Raw genomic sequence first — 16,953 nt, forward strand, 5'->3', positions numbered from 1 at the left:
TTTTTCCTGTCCGTGAGCATTTGATGTTTTTCCATTTGTTTTTGTCATCTCTGATTTCTTTGAGCAGTCGTTTGTAGTTCTCCTGGAAGGGGTCTTTTACTTCCCTTGTTGGCTATATTCCTGGATATTTCATTGCTTTTTTGGCAATTGTGAATGGGAATTCATTCATGATTTTGGTCTTAGCTTGCCTGTTGTTGGTGTATGGGAATGCTAGTAGTTTTTGCATATCAATCCTGAGACTTGGCTGAAGTTGCTTATCAGCTTAAGAAGTTTTTGGCCTGAGACAATGGGGTTTTCTAGATATAGGATCATGTCTTCTGCAATCAAAGATAGTTTGATTTCCTCTCTTCCTGTTTGAATACCTGTATTTCTTTCTCTTGCCTGATTGCCCTGGCTAAAACTTCCAATATATGTTGAATAGGAGTGGTGAGAGAAGGCATCCTTGTCTTGTGCTGGTTTTCAAGGGAATGCTTTCAGCTTTTGCTCGTTCAGTATGATATGGGCTATGGGTTTATCATATATGGCTCTTATCATTTTGATGTGTGTTCTTTCTTTTTTTTTTTTTTTTAATTGAGATGGAGTTTCGCTCTTGTCACCCAGGCTAGAGTGCAGTGGCACGATCTCAGATTACTGTAACCTCTGCCCCCCAGGTTCAAGCGATTCTCCTACCTCAGCCTCCCAAGTAGCTGGGATTACAGGCGCTCACCACCATGTCCAGCTAATTTTTTTTTTTTTTTTTTTTTTTTTTGTTTTTTGAGATGGAGTCTCACTTTGTCACCCAGGCTGGAGTGCAATGGCTCGATCTCGACTCACTGCAACCTCCGCCTCCTGAGTTCAAGTGACTCTCCTGCCTCAGCCTCCCAAGTAGCTGGGACTACAGGTGCATGCCACCATGCCTGGCTAATCTTATTTTTTTCAGTAGAGATGGAGTTTCACTGTGTTAGCCAGGATGGTCTCGATCTCCTGACCTTGTGGTCTGCCCGCCTCGGCCTCCCAAAATGCTGGGATTACAGATGTAAGCCACCGTGGCTGGCAATTTTTATATTTTTAGTAGAGATGGGGTTTCATCATGTTGACCAGGCTAGTCTGGAACTCCTGACCTCAGGTGATCCATCCACCTCCACCTCCCAAAGTGCTGGGATTACTGGTGTGAGTCACCACACCCAGCCAGGATATGTTCTTTTAATGCCTAATTTATTGAGAGTTTTTACATGAGGGGATTTTGAACTTTATCAAAGGCCTTTTCTGCATCTATTGAGATAATCATATGGTTTATGTCTTTAGTTCTGTTTGTGATAAATCACATTTATTGATTTGTGTATGTTAAACCAACCTTGTATCCTGGGGATGAAGCCAACATGATGGTGGTAGATAAACTTTCGATGTACTGCTATATTCGGTTTGCCAGTATTTTGTTGAGGATTTTTGCATTGATGTTTATCAAGGATATTGGCCTGAAGTTTTCTTTTTTTGTTGTACCTCTGCTGGGTTTTGGTATCAGCATGATGCTGGTTCCCTAGAACAACTAAGGGAGGAGTCCCTCCTCCTCAATTTTTTGCAATAGTTTTAGTAGAAATGATACCAGTTCCTCTTTGTATCTCTGGTGGAATTCAGCTGTGAATCTGTCTGGTCCTGGGCTTTCTTTGGTTTGGCCGCCTCAATTTCAGACTCATTATTGGTCTATTCAGGGACTCAGTTGCTTCCTGGTTCAGTCTTGGGAAAGTGTATGTGTCCAGGAATTTGTCCATTTCTTCTAGGTTTTCTAGTTTATGTGCTTTTAGGTGTTTGCAGTATTCTTTGATGGTTGCTTGTATTTCTGTGGGGTCAGTGGTGATATCCCCCTTATCATTTCTGATTGCATTTATTTGAATCTTTCTTGTCTTCTTGATTTGTCTAGCTAGCAGTCTATTTATTTTATTAATTTTTTTTTCTGAAAACCAACCAGAATTTTTTTGTTTTTGAAGGTTTTTTTATTTCTATCTTCTTTAGTTCAGCTCTGATCTTGGTTATTTCTTGTCATCTCCTAGCTTTGGGGTTTGTTCACTCTTGGCTCTCTAGTTCTTTTAGTTGTGGTGTGAGGTTAATTTGAGATCTTTCTAGCTTTTGTATGTGGGCATTTAGTGCTATAAATTTTTCTCTTAACACTACTTTAGCTGCATTCCAGAGATTGTAGTATGTTGTCTCTTTGTTCTGATTAGTTTCAAAGAACTTCTTGATTTCTGCCTTCCTTATTTATCCAAGAGTTATTAAGGAACAGGTGTTCAATTTCCATGTATTAATAGTTGCGTAGTTTTGAATGAATTTACTAGTCTTGAGTTCTAATTTGATTGGGCTGTGGTCTGATTATGATTTCAGTTCTTTTACATTTGCTGAGGAGTGTTTTACCTCTGATTATGTGATTAATTTTAAAATAAGTCTCACATGGCTATGAGAACAATGTCTCTGGGTGGACAGTTCTGTAAATATCTATCAGTTCCACTTGATCCAGAGCTGAGTTCAGTCCAAAATATTTTTGTTAATTTTCTGTTTTGATGATCTGTCTAATATTATCAGTGGGATGTTAAAGTCTCTTACTATTATTGTGTGGGAGTCTAAGTCTTTTTGAAGGTCTCTAAGAACTAGCTTTATGAATCTGGGTGCTCCTGTATTGAGTGTTTATATATGTAGGCTAGTTAGCTCTTTTTGTTGAATTGATCCCTTTACCATTATGTATGTCCTTCCTTGTCTTTTTCTTTTCTTTTATATTTCTTAGTTTAAAGTCTGTTTTGTCAGAAATTAGGATTGCAACCCCTGCTTTTTTCTGTCTTCTATTTGCTTGATAAATTTTCCTCCATTTCTTTATTTTGAGCCTATGTGTATCTTTGCACATGAGATGGTCTCTTGAACACAGCATACCAATGGGTCAGGGTTTTTTATCCAGCTTGCCATGCTCTGTCTTTTAATTGGAGCATTTATGTTTAAGGTAATTGTTACGTGTGGCTTAGAGCCTGTTGTGATGCTAGCTGATTATTTTGCAGACCTGTTTATGTGGTTACTTCATAGTGTCACTGGTCTGTGTACTTCAGTATGTCCTTGTAGTGTCCTTTCATATTTAGTGCTTCCTTCAGGAGTTCTTGCAAGGCAGGTCTGGTGGTAACCAATTTTCTCAGCATTTGTTTATCTGAAAAGGATCTTATTTCTTTTTCCCTTAGGAAGCTTAGTTTGGACAGATATGAATTCTAGATCGGAAAGCCTTTCCTTTAAGAATGTTGAATATTGGCCACCAATCTCTTCTGGCTGGTAGGGTTTCCACTGAGACATCTGCTGTTAGTCTGATGGGCCTCCCTTTGTAGGTGATCTGGCCTTTCCTTCTGGTTGCCCTCAACATTTTTTATTTTATTTTGACCTTGGAGAAGTAAAATAAAAATGATGATTTTGTGTCTGCTGATTATGTGTCTTCATGGTCATTTTCTTATGGAGTATCTTACTGGGGTTTTCTGGATTTCCTGAATTTGAATCTTGGCCTATCTTGCTAGGTTGAGGAAGTTCTCTTCGATGATAACCTGAAGTATATTTTCCAACTTGGTTCCATTCTCCCCACCTCTTTAAAGTGTCCCAATCAGTTGTTGATTCAGTCTCTTTACATAATCCCATATTTCTGAGAGGTTTTATTTCTTTTCATTCTTTAGTTCTTTTCTTCCTATTTCAGAAAGACAGTTTTCAAGCTCTAAGATGTTTTCTCCACTTGGTCTGTTCTGCTATTAATACTTGTGATTGCACTGTGAAGTTCTTGTAGTGTGTTTTTTAGTTTAGCTCTAACAGGTTGGTTATGTTCCTCTCTAAACTTGCTATTTTGGCTGTCAGATCCTATATATATTGTTTTATCATGATTCTTAGCTTCTTCGCATTGGGTTACAACATGCTTCTTTAGCTCAGCAAAGTTCAGTTTTAGCCAGCCTGTTTCTCTTATTTCAGCCATCTCATCCTCAGCACAGTTCTAAGCCCTTGCTAGAGAAGCGCTACAGTCATTTGGAGGCAAAGGGGCACTCTGACTTATTGAGTTTTTGTTTTGATTTTTTTTTCTCATCTTTGTGGGCTTATTTGCCTTTGATCTTTGAGGCTGCTGACCTTTGGAGGGAGTTCTTATAGTTTTGTTGTTGTTATTTTGTGTTTGTATGTTTGTTTTTAACAGTCTGACCACTCCAGACCCCAGTTGCCTCAGTTTTTCCAGTACCTGTCACCAGCGAAGGCTGTGAAACAGCAAAGATGGCAGCTTACCCCTTCCTCTGGAAGCTTTGTCCCACAAGGGTACTGACTGATTGCTGGCCTGAACGCACCTGTAGGAGGTGACTGGAGACCCTGGTTGGAAACCTTACCCACTCAGGAGGAACCAGGATCAGTGACACACTTAAAAAAACAAACTGGCTGCTTTTTGGTAGAGCAGTTATGGTGCTGGGGATCCCTTCAGCTCCGATTGGTTTGCGCTCTCAAACGCCCACAGGCTGGGCTGGCTGAGAAGTCCAAATGGCCAAGGCGATAACCTGCCCCATCACTCAGGTACTCTGCCCCAGAGTGAAATTAGAGTTCTGTAGGCCCTTCATAGCATGGGGTAGGAGGGGTGGTTGGAGGCCCGTTGTGGGACTGGTCCCACAAGGAGGAATGTATTCGAGTCCTGCTTAAAGAAGCAGTCTGGCCATACCTCTACAAAACAGCTGTGCTATGGTGAGGAACCACCTCTGTCCCAGTTAGCTTGAACTCTGCAAAGCTGGCAGGCTGGAATGGCTGAGTTGTCCAACCAACGCAGGTGCTGGCCCTTTCCTTTTCTAGGCACTCCATCTCAGGGAGAGATCAGAGCTTTGTCCCTAATACATGCTGTTGGGCCTGGCTGGAGGGCCCACCAGGTAGGTCCCTCCCAGTAGGGAGGAATGGATTGATGTCCTGCCTAAAGAAGAAGTCTGGCCATGAACCATTTCAGTGAGTTCTCTTTTTTGTTGTTGTTGTCCTGTCATTTTATCTATTCACTAAAGAATTATTAGCTGTTTAGATGCCAGGGTTATTGCTCTTTTTCTACTTTAATGTTATAATAGTGACCATTCTAAATGTAATTATAGTATTCATAAAAGGAAAGTAAAACTTTAAAATAATATTATCATAATGAAGACTATATGATGTTTGCTGTGTCTCAGTCTCCTTATATGCAGCTGAAGTGCCTTTTCATTATTTGTTTCCAAATTACTATAATCTGGGTGGTAACTGGCAGCAAACATTAAATCTTCTATTTATCTCTGGATTATCTTCCAACAAATTTTTTTGATCAGCTGATTTTTAATCCCCAGGGCATAGGCCCTTGGCTAAATACCCCTGATATAATCAGTCTTTCTATTCACTCCTGTGCCATCACTCTCTGCCAACAGAGAGCTTGGGGAATGTTAACTCATCCTGGTGTATATATTATCAAAATAACTCAGTTTAAAGTTATAAATATTACAAAATGCATTTGAAAGCTAATTTAATGGCTTAATTTTCAATTATATGTACAACTCTACTGTCATGTTAATGCCTTAGTTTGTTTATGTACTTTTGGAGTTTGTCATTAGGGTCAGTAACCTATTGAATGATCCAGACCATTGAGCAATTGGTTATGTAACAATAATGATTTTAGGTCACATACATGCAGATTTCAAAATGGCCGATGAGAGCTTATTATGTGACTAGATACAGGTTGTAAGAGAGATTTTATGACCTTTCTTCTTTTAGCACATTGTAAAATACTGAAATTTAGTCACTACCACTTGATTTACAGGAGATATTTTAACCTTCCTTATTCCATGGACTTCTTCAGCAATCTGGTGAAGTCTATGGATATTCTCAGGATAACGTTTTTAGAGGCATAAAACCAAATACATAGGATTGCAAAGGAAACTGCCTCTTAATTGGTTAATATACTTAAAAACCAGATTCGTGATATAATAATAATGTGCCATAACACATTATTATACAAGACCTGGCAGTGGGCTTGGTAAGCACTGGAACTTCAAAGCAGTGATGGGCACAAGTGATGCCTACAGGCATCTGCAGTAACTGTACAATAGTGTTGAAATGACTATTGTCTATTGGTGGAAAGGTCACAAGTACTATTACTACTGAGGATTATGGCTTACATTCAAAATAGAAGGGAATTCTGAATTCCAGATAGAATTTAGTGAAAACAAAGACATGCATCTACGTGCCCTCCAGAGTTTTATCCATGGACCCTGTGAATTCTTGCTTAACTATTCCTGATATAATAAATTGCATTAGGTAGGTTGATTGTTATTTCTGTTCTGTAAAGAATTTCTGTGAGTTTTTCTCTAGAAAAACCTGAATAGTTACTTCTGATGTCATTTTCTTATAGAGAAATCATGACAAGCTTTTTTTTTTTTTATTTATCAGCAGCTTATAAACCTCTGTAAAATGGACAGATTAAAGACATATAATATGGCTGATTTCTGATAATTGGAGTCACAGAGTATTTTTAAATTAAGATTTTCTAAAAAGACAGACTAAGTTTAATATTTGTTTTAAATAATTCTAACTAATTAGAAAAAATTAGAATTAATTTTAAACTTATTTATGAAAAAGAATGAAAGGCTTTCAGAAATGGGACCAGAGGTTCTCAGAGGATGTGGATGTGGCAAAAAATTGTGACCAAGGAAGTAGAACTGAGTCAGGATGGGGGTGCAGAACCCAGCATTTTATAAATGAAGTTTGTCCAACTCAAGGAATGTTGGTACGGCAACTGTTCTTCCTTTTGGAGTTGGTAAATGAGAAAAGCAGACAGGCTTGGTGAGGTTGTTAAAGCGTGGTTGTCCTTCCCGAGCAGTGGCTGAGCCCTTAGAAAAGGCAAGAGTTGGAGGGTGCTGTGAGAGCAGAGCCCCGCATATGATTTCTGCTCTCACTTGTGAGAGCTCCAGTTGGCCCCTGTGGCTAAAATGTAAACACATGACAAAAAACAATACCATTATTTCAACAAGTATTTTCAAGTCCTCCTGTGTGCTAAGAAGTATGGGTGAAAGATGGAAAGCCATAGTCCTCATGGTGTGGAGAGTAAACAGACAGACAGAAGCAGTGTGTGCAGCCTTGCCTGTCATCAGAGTCACTGAGAGCAGGGTGCATTTGGGGATTGTTACCTTGTCCTGTGTAAGCAACGTTCTTATTTCCCATGAGAGCCCTTAGTCTACTTTGAGCATTTCAAAACTCTAATGGAACTATACCTTAATCTGCCTTGGGCATACAAAGACAAACAAAGATGTCACCTTTGTTTAGTCTGGTTAGAATTTGTCACTCTCTGGCTGGATGCAGTGGCTCACGCCTGTAATACCAGCACTTTAGGAGGCCGACGTGGGTGGATCACAAGGTTGAGAGATGGAGACCATCCTTGCCAGCATGGCGAAACCCCACCTCTACTAAAAATACAAAAAAAAATAGTTGGGTGTAGTGGTGCATGCCCATAGTCCCAGCTGCTCAGGAGGCTGAGGCAGGAGAATCGCTTGAACCCAGGAGGCAGAGGTTGCAGTGAGCCAGCATTGTACCACTGCACTCCAGCCTGGCAACAGAGTGATATTCCGTCTTAAAAAAAAAAAAAAAAGCGAGTTTGTCACTCTGGTGGAGTAACAACCCTATGACTGTATGGTGTTCCAAATTGTAAGTATAAAACTTTTTGTAGAATAATACAATTGCAATAGAATAAGGAAAAATCATACAAAATTGGCGTTACGAGTGTGAGGAAGAAAAACTTCTAAACTATAGAGCTGGGCCTTGGGCTGCACTGGAGAAAAATAGAATAGGCTTAGAGTATAACACGTGAAAGGGCCTGGATGAAGTGATGCTGTTCTCTGCTCCAGAGCCATTGCTGGCTCCCTAGTGCCCATTGAACAAACTGTAGACTGGCATATATACTTTGCTCCAGAATAGCTTCTACTTGTATTACATAAATATAGGGCTCTATTCCCCAAACTTGACCAGTGTATTTGTATCTCCTTTTCTCATGCTGATGATTCCCCCATTAGAATGTGTCACCCCCTCCTTTCCAACCCCTCACTCCCCCAGACCCTATTCCCACCCCCCCATCCCTGTGGGGCCTACTTTTTCTTTTTAAGTTCAGGGGTACATGTGCAGGATGTGCAAGTATGTTACATAGGTAAACATGTGCCATGGAGGTTTGCTGCACCTATCAACACATCACCTAGGTATTAAGCCCTGCATGCATTAGCTGTTCATCCTGTTGTTCTCCCTCCTTCCACCTCCCTAAGAGGTCCAAGTGTGTGTTGTTCCTTTCCCTGTGCCCATGGACCCTACTTTGATCTGTTCATGTCATCTGCCTCCGTTGGATCTTTGTACCCCAGCCCCACACTTTATAACCATCTCAGCATGCCTTTCTCAATCCCTGTGGCCTCCCTTTTGTAGCCTTTCCAAATCTCTATCTAATCGACACCGGTAAGGCAGCCTACAGGAGGGCAGGGCAAGGCCCTGTCTCTGTCACCTTTGGACTTCCTGGAATCAGAACCTGCAGCCTCCTCGTGGTAGGGTAGCACCTTCTCTTGATTCCTTCCCTGCCCACTGAGCTGCAGTGCTTCTAGATCCACACCTGCCTGGCTCCTATCCAGCTCTGGAGGAGGGAAAAAAAAAAAAAGATCTGCATCTGGCCTCAGCTGCTAAGTAAATGTCAGCTCTGCTGAGCTGCTAACTGGGGAAGACTGATTCATGATGGAAAGTAGTGATGTTTTATTGTTGCTGTCCTTGATTAATAACTTTCACTTTCAGAGAAGCAGTAAACAGTGCAGCTGCTTGTGTGGTCTTATGCATTTCCAGCTCACTGGTATCATAAGCCTTCTCTTGTGTCTTTGAAATCCAATGTTAGAGGAAAAGATTTTCTGTTCTCTGGTTATTTTTTACCACACTTAGTTCTTTTGCAGACAGATCTCTTTTTCCGACACATATTTGTAGTCAGGAAACTTTGGCTCATTCATTGAGATATTTAAAATGAAATTTGCTCCATATGTAAAGTTTGTTCCATTCTTAATTGTATACTAAAATCATTGGGAAATTATATGCATAAACTTTCAGACTGAATGCTGTCTTATTTATTCCAGTAATATTTCTTGAGTACTCCATGTGACAGGCATTCTTCTAAGTGGTGGGAGCAATGAGAAAAAACAAAGCCCCTAACCTCATGGAGCTTACAAGCTCACTAAACCAATGAAGATGCTGTCGGACTGAGTACTCCAAAGTGAAGCATGCCAGGGGAGGATAAGGTGAAGGGAGAGATGGCCAGGTCCAGGAAGGACTCTGGGGGGAAGGAAGGGAGGAGTGAACCCTGGGAAACGTTCTGAGTAGAGGGAAGGGGCAACACCCAGGCCCTGAGACAGGAGGAGGTCAGTCTGGAAAGGACAAATCACTTTGAACTTGGAGGCTGCACCACTGAGCCATACGGGACTAAAGAGACAAACAACGTATATTACAAGCAATTTTGCCTATCTTCACATTCCTCCATGTATTCTTCTTGTTTCAGCTGAAAAGCATGAAAAGTGTTTAGCTTTACTCATTAATTTGTTATGGACTTCTCTTCTGCTGTGTTTGAAATGTTTTTCCTTACTAAAATTGTTATCCAGATACTTTCCCTTAATTCATTTACACTTTAGAAAGTAATAGTTCTATTAATATTTGTAGGATAATTTCATCAAATTTGTTATAAATAAATGAAACTTTCCTTCACATGGCTTTCTATGTTAAAATTACAGATGCATTTTTACCTCTGTGTGATTCTTGGGGATTTAATGGTGAGCAGAAATAGTCAAAAGCTCTGCTCCTGTAGAGTTTACATTCTAGTGGGAAAGGGGCTGTTTGTGATCTTTTTCGTTTATACCAGCTTTTGCTTTCAGTAGATTTCAGAATTTTAAAAATGTGTGCTCTTTACTTGTATTAACATTTTGGAGTATTTTGAAGTAAGAGCAGTATGTGGGGAAGAAATACAAGGGAGACACAGTGGGGTGGTCCTGGCAAACCACTAACACTCCTAATGACTGTAGCCACCTCTCTCACTCTGAACCCCAAAGTTTACCTCCCAGACTGCCATTTGAGAAAGAGAGCTAGTCTAGCCTGAGAGACTCAGGACCAAGATGAGGAGTTGAACACTATAAACCCCCTAAGGGGGAAGTGGGCTTTGCAGAGAGCTCCAGAATGGTGGCTGATCAGCAGTCTCTCAGGATCATCTAAGATCCTGGCTTCAGGAGTTGAAATGTTACTTGCTGTGCTTCTTGGGAAAAGAATCACAACGTGTGACATTTCTGACTTCAGGGATTAGGTTTGGGTGGTCATTTTAAAATATGTAAAGTTGTGAGCACTATAGTTATCAACACATGACAACCACTCCACTAATCAGGCACAGTCTTATTTTCTTTTGTACTCATCTAATGTAAGTAATAGTTTGTCACTATTATGACTAGTCAGTATTTTATATGTCAGTAGTGGCGTTTATCTTATCCTGCTTGGTTAGAATGCCTTCTTTCATCTGTGTTCAATTTCACATAGTTATAAAATTAACATTTAGTTATAATGAGCTGGGTGGGGTAAAAGGGCTTAAAGATCCTGGAATTATTGTTATCATTTGTTTTATTTGCTGTGAGGCCTAGCACAGTGAACTCAGGCCTTCCCTGATGTGACTTTAAATGCACCTGGGATTTACATTCCATTTTGTAGACTATAGAATTGCCATGCGAACTTTTAGCATCTATATCTGGTCTTTCTCAGATCATTTAAAGGACTATTTCTAATTTTCTGTTTGCTTTAAGAAGGGCTGTGGTTTATCACTCATCAATAAATGAGGACAATTCTTTGAGTATCTGTTTATATCTTTGAATGTTGTTAAGAGTATTAGCTTTATATTTGAACTTAAATTTACTGTTTCCTACGACTTTAAATTTTTCTCTTGTTTCTCTGGCTTTACTACTCACCTCTGAGACTGCCTGACTGCACCTTAAGAATGAATATCCAGTCACAGCGTCTTGGATATTTTAGTAACTATCTCCTCCCACCTGCACTTCAATTATGTCTAAGATTCTTCTTCTGCCCTTTGAGTTCTGATTCTTTATACAGTGTAACTGTTAAAACTATTGTCATTGTTACACTAAAGCTTTGGCATTTATATAGTTTTATCTGTCTTGCCCTTTGAAATATTACCTTTTGTTTCAGTAATATTAAATTATTAACCTTGTTCTATCATTCTGATAGTGCATTTTCTTTCTTACTAGTTTTTTTTTGTTTTTATTTTGATGTTTGTATATTTGACATTTAAATTTCTCATTAGTTTATACACTGTCTTTATTCACTCAGCAAATACTGTGTCAAGCCACTCTTCAGACATGGGCGACACCAGTCCTCATGGAGCTTTCATTTTAATGGGGGAGATAAATCATATATAAGTAAACAGATAAAATAAAAGTTTAAAATGAAGGTGAAATGAAGCAGGGTAAAGAGAGGCGTGGTTAAGGATAGAATGGCAAGCATGGGATGTTTGGAGAGAGGAAGGCAGGGAAGTGGTGAGGAGCACAGTGTACAGAGGGGTCAGTAGTGCGGAGGCTCCAGGCAGGACCAGCTGACACCAGGCCAAGACCACAGTGTGGCCGGAGAGGATGCATCATCGTCGTGGGGGATGAATGTGGTAGGTTATCAGGTCAAGTCCCAGGGTGCCAGGTGGGGAAGGACTGAAATTGAGCTAGCTAGAGGCTCCTGTAGTGGTTCCCATGAAAGGTAATGGCAGACTAAATTAAGGTATGGACTAAGTAGGGGAACTGGTTAGATTTCAGTGAATTGTGCAGGAAAGGAAGTGTTAGGGAAGATTCCTAGGTTTTGTTTGGAATGGGTGCTATTTACAGAAAGGGAGAGGCCATTGGAAAGAAGAGCCTTGGAGACAGCTTCAGAAACCCTGTTTGGGGCCATCTCAGTGTGACATGATGTTAGGCATAACAAGTGGACAGGAAGATAGGAGAGGCTGCTGCTCAAGAGGTCCCCTGGAGGTGGGCCTTTGGGCCCATTTGCACAGATGGTGAATTGAGACCCCAGACTGAGTGACACAACTGCAGGGTGGGTCGGGGACAGAAAGCTCAGCACTGAGCCCGGGGCTGGAGTCAGGGTGCAGGAGACCTGGTAGACCTGTGGGCATTGGCACAAGAGCCTGGAGAACTGATGCTGATAGAATGAGAAGAATGTGGGGATGCCAGAGCCAACTGAAGAAAGTATTTCAAGAAAGGGAGTTTGGGCAGTATTCTGTAGGCTTGCTTTTTGTTTTTTTAAACCAGTCTGATTTTTTGTTCTCCTTATTAGGTAAAATAAGATTTTTATTATTAACTTGGTCTATATGCCTCTGAAAATGTAACTCTCTTTGTGATTAGAAATGTACTTCAAATCATTCCCATAGTATTGAGAAGATAGAGAAAAGATAATGATTAAAAAAAAAAAAAAAAAAAAAACTACAACAATCAAAACCCTACTCATTTTAGCTCCCAGTTGTAACTGTGGTTAGTTTCAGGGGTTTGGAAGCTTCTTCTGTAAAGGTCCAGATAGTAAATATTTTCGGCTTCATGGGAAATGCCTGTGTTGCAGCTATTCAGCTCTGCTGTCATAGTGTGGAAACAAGCATAGAAAACATGTAAACAAATGAGTGTTTATAGGGCTATGCCCCATAAAACTTAATTACAAAAGCAGGTGGTAGGTCAGATTAGGCCCGTGGGCTGTAGCTCTCTGGACCTTCCATGTTTTTGTGTGTTTCAGAATCACACTTCTAACCTTTAGTTTTACTTAAAAATAATCTTTTTTTTAAAACCTCCGTTTTGTTTTGAGACAGAGTCTAGCTCTGTTGCCCAGGCTGGAGTGCAGTGTCATGATCATGGCTGACTGCAGCCTCAATGTCCTGCATTCAAGTAATCCTTCTGCTTCAGTCTCTTGAGTAGCTGGGACCACTGGTGTGTGCCGCCATGGCCAGCCAATTTTTTTTACTTTTAATTTTTTTTTGGGGGGGGAGACACAGGGCCTTGCTATGTTGCCCAGGCTGGTCTTGGTCTCTGGGGCTCAAGTGATCCTTTGCGCTCAGCCTCCCAAAGTGTTGGGACTACAGGTGTGAGCCACTGTGCCTAGCCAACACTTCTAACCTTTAGGAGTTGATTAGTTACAACATACTGTTCAGATTTTCTTTTCTAAGGAAACCACTTAATTTGTTACTTTATATTATAAAACACTTTGTAATCATTTTATTAGCCAGTCTTATCCTGTAGCAAATTGAATATCCAACACATGTGCTTAATTCTCTCTGGAGTTACCAAAAAATTTGCAAACATGCAACCATCCTTCCCCCCATGCTCCCCTATCTAATTTACTATCTTTAGTCTAACAATGTTTAATTATTTTCCATGAGTTATGTGCTCCGAATAATAATGTATTGGTTATCTAAATTGGATTCCCTAGCATAAGTGAAAGCTTTTAGGTTGTACAGTTTCCTTATTCTATATTCTAATGGTTAAGGTGCTTATGTGAGGACGTTTGGTTCACTGTGAATGCAACATATCCATATATAATATATTCACTGTATGGAACATTCACCATGAATATAATAGGTGGTGCCATCACTTGCTGTAGCTTCTTTGTGTCGTTACAAATACTTACCTGTTCTTAGGATTAAATAGTATATACTCGCAAAATGCTCAGAATGATGTGTTTGTCTGATACTGAGTATTTAAAAAGTACTAGCTATTCCTTCTTGGAGCTGATTAGGCAGCATGTATATAAATGAAAAACTAGTCAAGGAAAGAGAAAAAAAAACTCATAACATTCTCATTGTTGTTCAAATTTGACTGGTCCCTTGAAAAAGACTGCAAATACCATGGGATGGGAACTTATACCTAAAAATATTTTGAGTACAGACATTTGGTGTCAGAGAAGATCTTCAGGATCATCTAGTTTAAGGTGTCTTAATCTACAATCCACAAATCTCTAGAAAGAGTAGGCAATTGTTTGTCTGTGTGTGTGCGTGTGTGTGTTTCTCCTCAGAGCTTCCGGTTTTTATGAGACCCTCACGGAGGGAATGGCTGAATCCTGCTTTTGCGGTGAGCATCATCCAGGGACTCCCTTGGAGTCCTGGTTCTGCTGCTCCTAGGCAGTGTGGCTTTTGGCACACAGAATCTCAGGACCTAGTTTCTATTTCTCCTAGGATTGTTATAAAGTTCAAACAAAAGCACTTTTGAATTGTAAAGTGCCACATAAATTATAATCGTAGCACTGTTGTGGTGAGGAAACTGTAGCCTGCAGACGTGGTTGAGTGATCTGCTCAATGGCCACTACCAGTGGTCCCAAAACCCTGAAACTCCCTCCCAAGTTCTTCTAAATGCACTATTTCCTCAACACAAGGCTGTGGTTTTTCCTAAAAACAGAATGACTCAGTGCAAAGACCATTCAACAGAGAAAAACTGATCTTTTCAACAAATGGTGCTGAGACAACTAGGTAGCCATTTGCAAAAAATGAAGTTTGGACCCCTAACCAAACACAAAATTTAACTCAAATGGATCATAAAATTAAATGCATGAGACAAAACTATAAAACTCTTGGAATGAAACATGAGGAGTAAATCTTCATGATCTTGGGTTAAGTGTTCTTAGATATAACATTGAAAGCACATGCAACAAAAGAAAAAGTAGATAAATGGGACTTCTGTGCTCCATAAGATACCAGTAAGAAAGTGAAAAGACCTTAGCCCAGCTCTGTAGCACATGCCTGTATTTCCAGCTATTAAGCAAGAGGCCGAGGTAGGAGGATCGCTTGAGCAGGGTTTTAGGCTATAGTTTGCTATGATTATGCCTGTGAATAGCCACTGCACTCCAGCTTGGGCAACATAGTGAAATCCTGTCTTTAAAAAAGAGAAATAAAAAGGCAACCAACCATCATAATGGGAGGAAAGATTGCAAGTCATATATTTGATAAGGGACTTGAATTCAGAATATATATACATATGTATATGTATGTGTGTGTGTGTGTGTGTATATATATATACCTTTTACAACTCAACAAATGACCCAATTTAAAAATGGCTAAAGGCTTCAAATACACATTTCTACAAAGATAAGATACAAATGGCCAATAAGCATATGAAAAGGTGCTGAATATTATTTATTAGGAAAAAGAAAATTAAAACCACAATGAGCTACCACTTCATACCACTAGGATGGATATGATAAAAAAAAGGCCACAACAAGTCTAAGTAGGATGTGGAGACATTGGAACTCTTATTCATTGAAGGTAAGAATGTGAAATGATACAGCCATTTTGGAAAACAAACTGGTAGTTCTTCAAAATGTTAAATATAGTGTTACTGTATGACCCAGTGACTACATTCCTGGGTATATAACCAACCAAAGTGAAAAACATGGTAAATGAAAGAATTCAGTCACTAAAAACCATCTATTATATGATTCTATTTGTATGAAATATCCACAGTAGGTGAATACATAGTGTGACAGAGCTGTTGGGGTCAGAGTTGGAGTTGGGGACCAGGGAGTGGCTGCTGATACTAGGTACTGAGGTACTGAGTACTAGGTATTGAGTTTCTTTTTGGGGTGATGAAAATACACTGTGCTTAGATGATGTTGATATTTGCACATACTGCTATGAATATGCTAAAAACCACTGAACTGTAAACTTTTAAAAGGGTGAATTTTATGGGTATAAATTATATCTTAACAAACTGTTATGAGAAAAGAATATAAATAATAACAGGGTTCTAAATTTGCCTTCTTGGCTTTGAAAGGTTGTGGATGCAACATACATTTTTTCTTTTGAGTTCCTGGTGGTCACATGACCTTTACTCACAGGCCTAAATGATGTGAATCTAGTGGTCTAAATAGGGTCCCTGGTGAGCAGCTTCCTGAATACCATTTGCATGTGCCAGGCGACAGCTTCTGTTCCAGAGCATACATGCAGGACCCAGCAGTAACGAAGGCCAGTGACTTTATCCCTCAAAGGGTTTTTTCCAGGTGAGGATTCACGAGACAGCAGGAGAAGCCTGTTTGCACTTTGCCCAGCTATATTAGCCTGTGCATACACCAGTGACAAAGATTTTGAGCTTTATTGTAGGGGATTTAATATTAGGCTATTTTGTTCATTATGTGTAAGTAGAACAATTTAAGAAAGTATATTAGTCACATTTGTTTTTAAAAAGTGCTCCAAAGAACTGCAAAATATTGAATTATTCTTCAACATTCTCTTAGAAGTTAGCTTATACATTAGTGTCTTTAAGTATCCTCTGTCTCATACTAGAAAAAAATTATACATTCATGTAATAGATTATAAAGTCATTATTATACCTTTAAAATAGAAAATAAAACAACCCTTTTAAAATTCAGCTGTGTTCTTAAGCACATGTTGTGAAACTTCTCTGTACATAAAAATCAATTGGGGCTCATTAAAATATAAATTTCAATCATTGGGGAAGACAGTGTGGCAATTCCTCAAGGATCTAGAAATAGAAATACCATTTGACCCAGCAGTCCCATTACTGGGTATGTACCCAAAGGATTATACATTATTCTTTTATAAAGACACATGCACCCGTATGTTTATTGCGGTGCTGCTCACAATAGCAAAGACTTGGAACCAGCCCAAATACCCATTGATGATAGACTGGATAAAGAAAAGAAAATGTGACACATATACACCGTGTAATACTATGCAGCCATAAAAAGGATGAGTTCATGTTTTTTGCCAGGACGTGGATGAAGTTAGAAGCCATCATTCTCAGCAAACACAAGAACAGAAAACCAAACACCCATGTTCTCACTCATAAGTGGGAGTTGCACAGTGAGAACACATTGACATAGGGAGGGGAACATCACACACTGGGGCCTGTCGGGGGTAGGGGACTAGGATAGCATTAGAAGAAATACCTAATGTAG

General features: G+C 39.6%; 1 protein-coding gene across 2 annotated transcripts in view; it reads left to right on the forward strand.

Annotated features, from left to right (window-relative positions):
- GMDS (GDP-mannose 4,6-dehydratase) overlaps positions 1–16,953 on the forward strand; it is a 636,169-nt gene that overhangs the window by 264,614 nt on the left and 354,602 nt on the right. The window lies entirely within an intron of this gene.

Source organism: Sapajus apella, unplaced genomic scaffold (genome assembly GCF_009761245.1).
Source record: "Sapajus apella isolate SASKATOON/1434 unplaced genomic scaffold, GSC_monkey_1.0 scaffold70, whole genome shotgun sequence".
In the NCBI taxonomy this organism is placed as follows: Eukaryota; Metazoa; Chordata; class Mammalia; order Primates; family Cebidae; genus Sapajus; species Sapajus apella.